The sequence below is a fragment of the Peromyscus leucopus genome, chromosome 11 (assembly GCF_004664715.2).
Source record: "Peromyscus leucopus breed LL Stock chromosome 11, UCI_PerLeu_2.1, whole genome shotgun sequence".
In the NCBI taxonomy this organism is placed as follows: Eukaryota; Metazoa; Chordata; class Mammalia; order Rodentia; family Cricetidae; genus Peromyscus; species Peromyscus leucopus.
In genome coordinates, this window is record NC_051072.1 from 68,190,162 (window position 1) to 68,196,927 (window position 6,766).

General features: G+C 36.5%; 1 long non-coding RNA gene across 1 annotated transcript; it reads right to left on the reverse strand.

The window, feature by feature from the left end:
• Window positions 1-303: 303 nt before the first annotated feature.
• Window positions 304-6,341, reverse strand: LOC119088762. Its single transcript, XR_005092482.1, has 4 exons — window positions 6,255-6,341; window positions 4,068-4,198; window positions 2,698-2,887; window positions 304-665 (listed from the first exon to the last, which is right to left on the reverse strand). It is a non-coding gene; the product is annotated as an uncharacterized LOC119088762 (long non-coding RNA).
• Window positions 6,342-6,766: the final 425 nt, after the last annotated feature.

Genomic DNA, 6,766 nt, shown 5'->3' on the forward strand with positions numbered 1-6,766 from the left:
ATTGAAATAGAATTGATCAAATTGTTCATAAACTTTAATAATCTGGTAACACAAAATATTAATATTGAAAAGAAATATTTCACTTTTTTACAAACAGGTTCAAGTCAAGGTTAGGCTGACTGAGTAGCAAATGCTTAGTGTGCCTTCACTATGAAAATGTTTTAACTATGTTACAATTTTTTTGCTCATGGAATTCCACTAAAAAACAAATTTACAGTCACTGTTTTCTCTCATTTCACTTTTAATTTAACAGTCTAACTTTAAAAGGAACAGAATTAAATATGGAAACACAACACCTATATCTATATCTTTGCTCATTTTATTTTACTACAGCTGATTATCTGAGAATATTTATTTTATACAGAATTTACAGTAAGTAGCAGAAGTGTGTCAAAATGAACATTGGGGAAATATCAAACAACAAAGAAAATTGTTATTTTCTGCTCACATTTAATATAGTTCGTGGAAAAGATATGTTACTCCAGTGTCACCTTCTCGTGCACTAGAGAGAATCCAGGGACAGAGAGTAAAAAACGTCTCAGGGAAGCATCTCCTCAGATGGTCATGACACAAACTCAAAGTTCCCATGGGAATGCCGGACTCTTCCCACAGCCTCAGGAGAAGGAAACATTTTCAGTGTCTTCTGCATCTAAATGACAAAACACCTGAGAGACAAAGGCAAATATTACATGAGGCTAAACAACTTGAAAGGACAGGAAATAACCAGGTTCCTCCTTGTTCCAAGTCTGGTTATGTAGATAGATGTAACTGCAGATGCTAGCTTAGGAGAGGTAAGACAGCTCATACATTAAAGTCTTGCCTCTTGCAAAAGGTCTGAACAGGTATATGAGAAAGGGACCATAGAGGACAAACCTCAGTGACTGTCATTATTGCCCATATGAGGGCTTCAACTACTTGAATTATATAAATCAAATTATATAAAATTAAATATTATGTTTGCATATAACTGTGTTACTAAGATTAATTCTTGCTATAACACTGGTATTTATTACTAAATGATTACTTCTGATAGCTTGGATAGACAAAGGTTTTGGCTATGAATGGGGACAATCCTGAAGTTATATATGTATATATTAATGTTATATATAACATTATATAAAAGCTTGTTATATAAAAGCTATAATTTAGTTATACCTTGTGTCTTTGTTTTCAAAATCCCATTCAAATTATAGGAATAAGAGTTTAATTAGACATTATGGTTTGGTCATTGAAATGGATTATAGATCAATATATATATGAATGTGTGTGTACGTGTGTGTGTGTGTGTGTGTGTGTGTATGTGTGTGTGGTGAATGTTCACACAGGTGTGTGCACAGATAGATGCAAATTCATGTGTACTTATGTTGGTCCTTGCAGACAATAGAGGTCAATGTCAGGCGTTGTCGTCAATCACTCTCTATACCATTATTTGGAAAAGGTTTTAAACTGAACCTAAAGTTCATCCATCCATCTAGGCTGGCTTGGTCATGAGCCTCAGGGTTTCACTGTCTCTGCTAGCCCCAGACGCAATCACTGGGGTTAGAGATGAGTGCCACCACATTGTTTTTTACCTGGTTGCTGGGAACATGAACTAAGTTCCTTGTGCTTACAGAGCAGGCACTTACTGACCAAGCCCTAGAATAGGCCTCAATGTGTTATTTTTAATGAATTTATTTTCTTAATAATAATTTTTACTGCTTCCCCCCACACACACAAAAATGAATAAAAAATACTACACAGTTTCACAAAATCAGAGGTCTATTCTAGGGTAAAATGTCAAACTTCTTTGATTTTCTTGAAAACAACAATATAACTTCTCAAATAAGAATTGAACTCTTATGCTTGGAGTGGTAGCACACGCCTTTAATCTTAGCACTTGGGAGGCAGAATCAGATGGATCTCTATGAGTTCAAGGCCACTCTGGTCTACATAGTAATTTCCAGGACAGCCAGAGCTACATAGTGAGACCCTGTCTCAAAAAACAAAATGAAACAAAAACAAACAGACAAAAGAATTGAACTCTGACCTTCAATCATTTCAAAGAACTGGCTGGTTTGATGGCATAAAATGAAAATGGTTTTTAAACGTATTACTCATAACTTACTTGTGTACCTTAGACATTTTGTTAATAGACAGAAAATCCTTTGTGTGATATGAGGTGAGGCTTGAAAAGCAAGTACATTTTGTAGAGCAAACTGAAATGATTAATATCAATTTTTTTGTTGAGAACAAGACTTAATGTTAATAAAAGCAATGACAGAAAACAAGATTGAAAACATCTGATGTCCACAGAAAACAATGGGAGGACATGGCAAACAGTAGAGGGTGGAGCACAGTTAGAGAGGGAAGGCAGGATTGTTTTGGATACATGCCCTACTTAGTCCAAATTGTTAGCCATATTGAGACTACAGTTTCGGTTTCTGTAACAGAAAACTTGAGATAGTGTGTTATGAAGAACAGACGGTTCTGTGTTACTGCTCTGGAGGCTAGAAGTCCATGATTGGATGATCCAACTGGGTGGATCCTTTCACCATCACAAGGTGGAAAAGGAGAAAGAGAACACGAAGTGTCTGGCCTGATTGTGACGTCCTCCTCTCTCGCCCCTAGTTCTTCGTGCCCCTTTATGGCCTGATCACCTGTCAAAGGCCAGTTGTGCAGTGGAAACCAAATTACCGCAGCGTTTCAGAAGAGACCCACCTTACTAAGATCCAACAGGGATTGATCGTGGACTTATTCAGGTCTTCAACCACGTTACAGTTTTCAAAGTGATTTGTTAAACTCCAGCTGTTTCTGCAGCATTCAAGACAAAGCATGCTCTCTCTGTCCGCACCCAGCATGTAACAAACAGGTCCCTCAAGCGCAAAAACAAACCGCGGTCCTCTCCAGCCTTAGGAAAAGAGAGAGAGAGACCATCCATGTTGCTTGGTGGTGATTTGGCAATGGGTGGAAGGGAAAGGATTTGAAAGGCAGGCCTGAAAGAGAACAAGGAGGAAGCCATGCGGCGGTGGTGGGGAAAGGCCCGCCGGAGAGCCTGCACTGGCCGAGTGCACTGCCGTGCACGTGGGCCTTGATGCTGTGCTGTGAGGCTGGCTAAACCCTGCCCTAGGGTTTGTATGCTGTTCTGTCAAGTGTGTCTCTGGAGAGAAAGATGGGCCTCGCTAAAAAAAGATTCTGGAAATTATTCCAATTTCTTCTATCTAGCAGATAGAAACTAAGTATAATTTATTATGATAAAAAATAGTTCTATTTTTTTCTGTCTATGATATTATTCAAAAAAAGTCATGGAACTTATTAAACTGCTTTTTAGCTTAGAAAGTAATTTAAAGACAAAATTTTAATACCCATTGTTTTATTACGTTATGCTCTTTAAAGAAATAGCTTCCCAATTTAATAATTAAGACATAATAAAATTTATAATTAGGAGATATTTTTATTCCTTTTTAGCTTATATTGATTTTCATTCTTTGGATGAAAACTATGATCTTTCTGCAATGTGTTCTTTGCTTTAAACAAAGTGTGATGTATGTTTATGAAACTCAAAGGATACTGTCAACCGCAATGGAGTCAGACTTGCTATCCTGTTTATCTTCATAAAGACCATCTGTCTGCTGCACCTCATTTTACACTCTATACCAGGATACAAGTAATAGTAAGGGATTTCTGGAAAAAAAAAAGTGCACCTTAAAAAAAAAATCTCTCTGCAATAAATCAATGTATTCCAATACATTACTCAGTAGCTGTCGTTTAACTCCGGTTTGGGAGGCTTCATAAAAGCGGGAAGGAAATGAAGGCAAGAGTATGAAGAAAAATATAAAAAAAAATGATGATATTGCCTAGCTACAAGATGCAGAGGGAAATTAATATTCAAAAGGTTAAGGTGTCTGTGAGATGTATGTAATGAGTAACACTCATAGTTTGTTACTATAGGTTCATTGCCTCTAATGTTGAGGACGGCACATGGATAATTTACGATTCCCATTGTCCCCTCTGCAGGGATTAATTCTGAATTATTTATGTACCTATGTACGCACAGAACTGAAACATTTTAGTTAAAGTCAGCCACTCACTCATAGTCTTGAAATTATGCAGCCCTTGTTGCTAAAAATGATGTTAGCCTCTTGTGATTTAAGTCATAACATTTTATTTCCAGTCCCACCGAGATAGAAGGCATGCAGGAAGAAGCGATGAGTGTGTTTCTCTAGGAGGAATTTCAGAATGCATTTTTAAAAGATGTAAATATATAATGGTAATTTTGTTGAGTCAAATTATTGTTGTAGAGAGCATATAAATAAACCTTTATTTATCTGTGATTTGTGATTTTGAATTTGGTGCAATAAGACCTGTTTTCTTCCCAGTGTCTTCCACACTGTGCCTCTTCATTTCAATAAAGGGAATTCCACCTACGCACTAATTAATCAAGAATGAAATTTCATTTTAGGAAAGTTGTTCTAATCCATTCAGATTTCACACCAAACTGCTTAGTCAACTCATTTTTTTAAAAAGTACTGTTTCTCCTTAATCTCCAGTGATTACTGATTGCCAGTAAATGTTCCTCCAACTATAACCAAATTAATGCAAAACACAAAGTAAGTTGCCATGTCTGTTAACAAAGGGCTAAATTCTGGACTAATACTTGCCACAGGTAAAACCTTGTCAGTGAAAGATCGTCTTACATGTTAAAATCAATTATATTTGTAGAAAGAGTTTGCATTTGAGGAGTAAATTATTGGCTCTCAAATATTTAATTAAATTTCTTTGAGTGAAACAAATTTCAAATACTCCACCCACAATTCATTTAAGAAAAAAAAATATGAACATACAAAATATAAATGTCTCCAAACAACCAACCCTGGGCTTTGGAATTCAGATAGTTCAGGCTATTCTGATCTTAGAATTTACGTTTCTCTAACAATTATGGTGCATCTCAAGCAGACAGGATGTCGCATAGGGTACTGATATGGAAATAGATAAGGAAATAAAAATATTCAAAGAGCAAGAGAATACACATATGCATATATATAAGACATCAATTTCTCTCTTAGCTCCCGCCTCATACAATTCAACAATTGCTAATAAATTAGGAGGAGGGGCATCTTGATGTACTGCTTGACTATAACACAAAGAAGTGTAGTTAGCACGAAGCTGCAGTGGGTAATGAACAGTATTTTAACTCGGCAGTTTAACCTCCGTGTCTGTCAGCTGTGACCTTTTACCAACCCCAATGAGAGTCTGATTTCTCACTTTTGCTACTCACTGCTGGATGACTGAATGTAGAATTTGACAGCGCGAGGTTTTACATGAAAAGGAAAGGTACTTAAAAAGCATGTTTTGTGATGATAGGCTACATTTATTCACTGTTCATTACACTTGGTGCAGCAGCAGCGTTGGTGGATTGATTGTGTGTGAGGAGCTTGTCTGCTATGGAAGTGAAGAGGCGTTATTGACCTGCATGGTAGCTGAAGTGACCTCTAGATGACCCCCCTTTCACCTGAAATTGACCTTGAAAACAACCTAGGGTTCATTCCCATTTAAATAGGAAGGAAATTCTTCTTAGCAGCACATGAATCATTAGAACTGATATATTGAGCATTTCCTTTTCTTTCCCCTCCTCTTCTGCTTCACTTTCCGAGGTACCTGCTTGTGGGGGGTAAGGGGATGCTGGCTTTTAAATCTCCAGGCCCTGCAGCTGCTTTGCTTGGTGTTTGTACAGATTTATGGAGGGGGCCAACCAGACTTTGGACTGCTTGATGTAAAATTTTACCATTCATCATTATTGATTAGAGCCCACACTCTATGGCAGAGCCCAAACCTTACTATGACAATTGCTATTTCAGTTGTTATGGACCATAATGGGCCATCGGGATGATTTAAAGGAGCACAGTACCTATCTGTAATTACACATGAATAATCCATGAATTTTGCACCATGATGCTTATGATTAGACCCTAACAATCAAGGCTTAAGACATTTATTCTTGTCCTCTCATTGGCACCTGAGCCAAAAGTTGCCAATTTATGAAAATTTAACCACAACAAGCTTACCCTGTCTTGTGTCAAAATTTAAAAATGAAATCTTAGTTAAAATGAACCACACACTTGTAAGTGATAGTATATTACATTTTCACAGATGACTTGATTAGTAATTGAACTCAGTCCTTATTAGAAAATGATGTTCATCTTTACTTCTCCATTAACATTACGAAAATGTATTAGATTTCTTTTATAATTGGTGATAGAGTGAAGCAGAATACTTACTGATGTCATTATCACTTTTTAAACCAACATTTCTCTTGAAGTCTTTATTCCCATATTTGACTAAAAAGGTAAGAGAAAATAAGCCAAGATCATAGATTAGGATTTACAGTATTATAGAATTTGATGGGTCTTATATAAACTATAATAACCATTGAAACCAATACACTAGCCTAGAGATCCATATGGTGTGGATCCACAGTAAATCTTTCTCTGATATTATGTCAAAAGGGTGGTTAGAGAAACTGGTTGCCTCATGATCTTATACATAGTGTAGTCCCTACGGTACTGGTACAAACACACCTAATATATGTCCAATTTTGTGATACTTCTCAAGGAATCCCCAATTGCAGAAAATACCTTTGAAAAGACACTACTCTGTGGACACAATAATTTTGAGGTTCTTTTTAGGAAAAGCCAATTTTTAATTTGGTACTCCTGAAGACCTTGATGTGTACAAGTCCAAAACCATGAAACGTATTCAAATATCTATAAGCTCAATTCTTTCAGTTGTT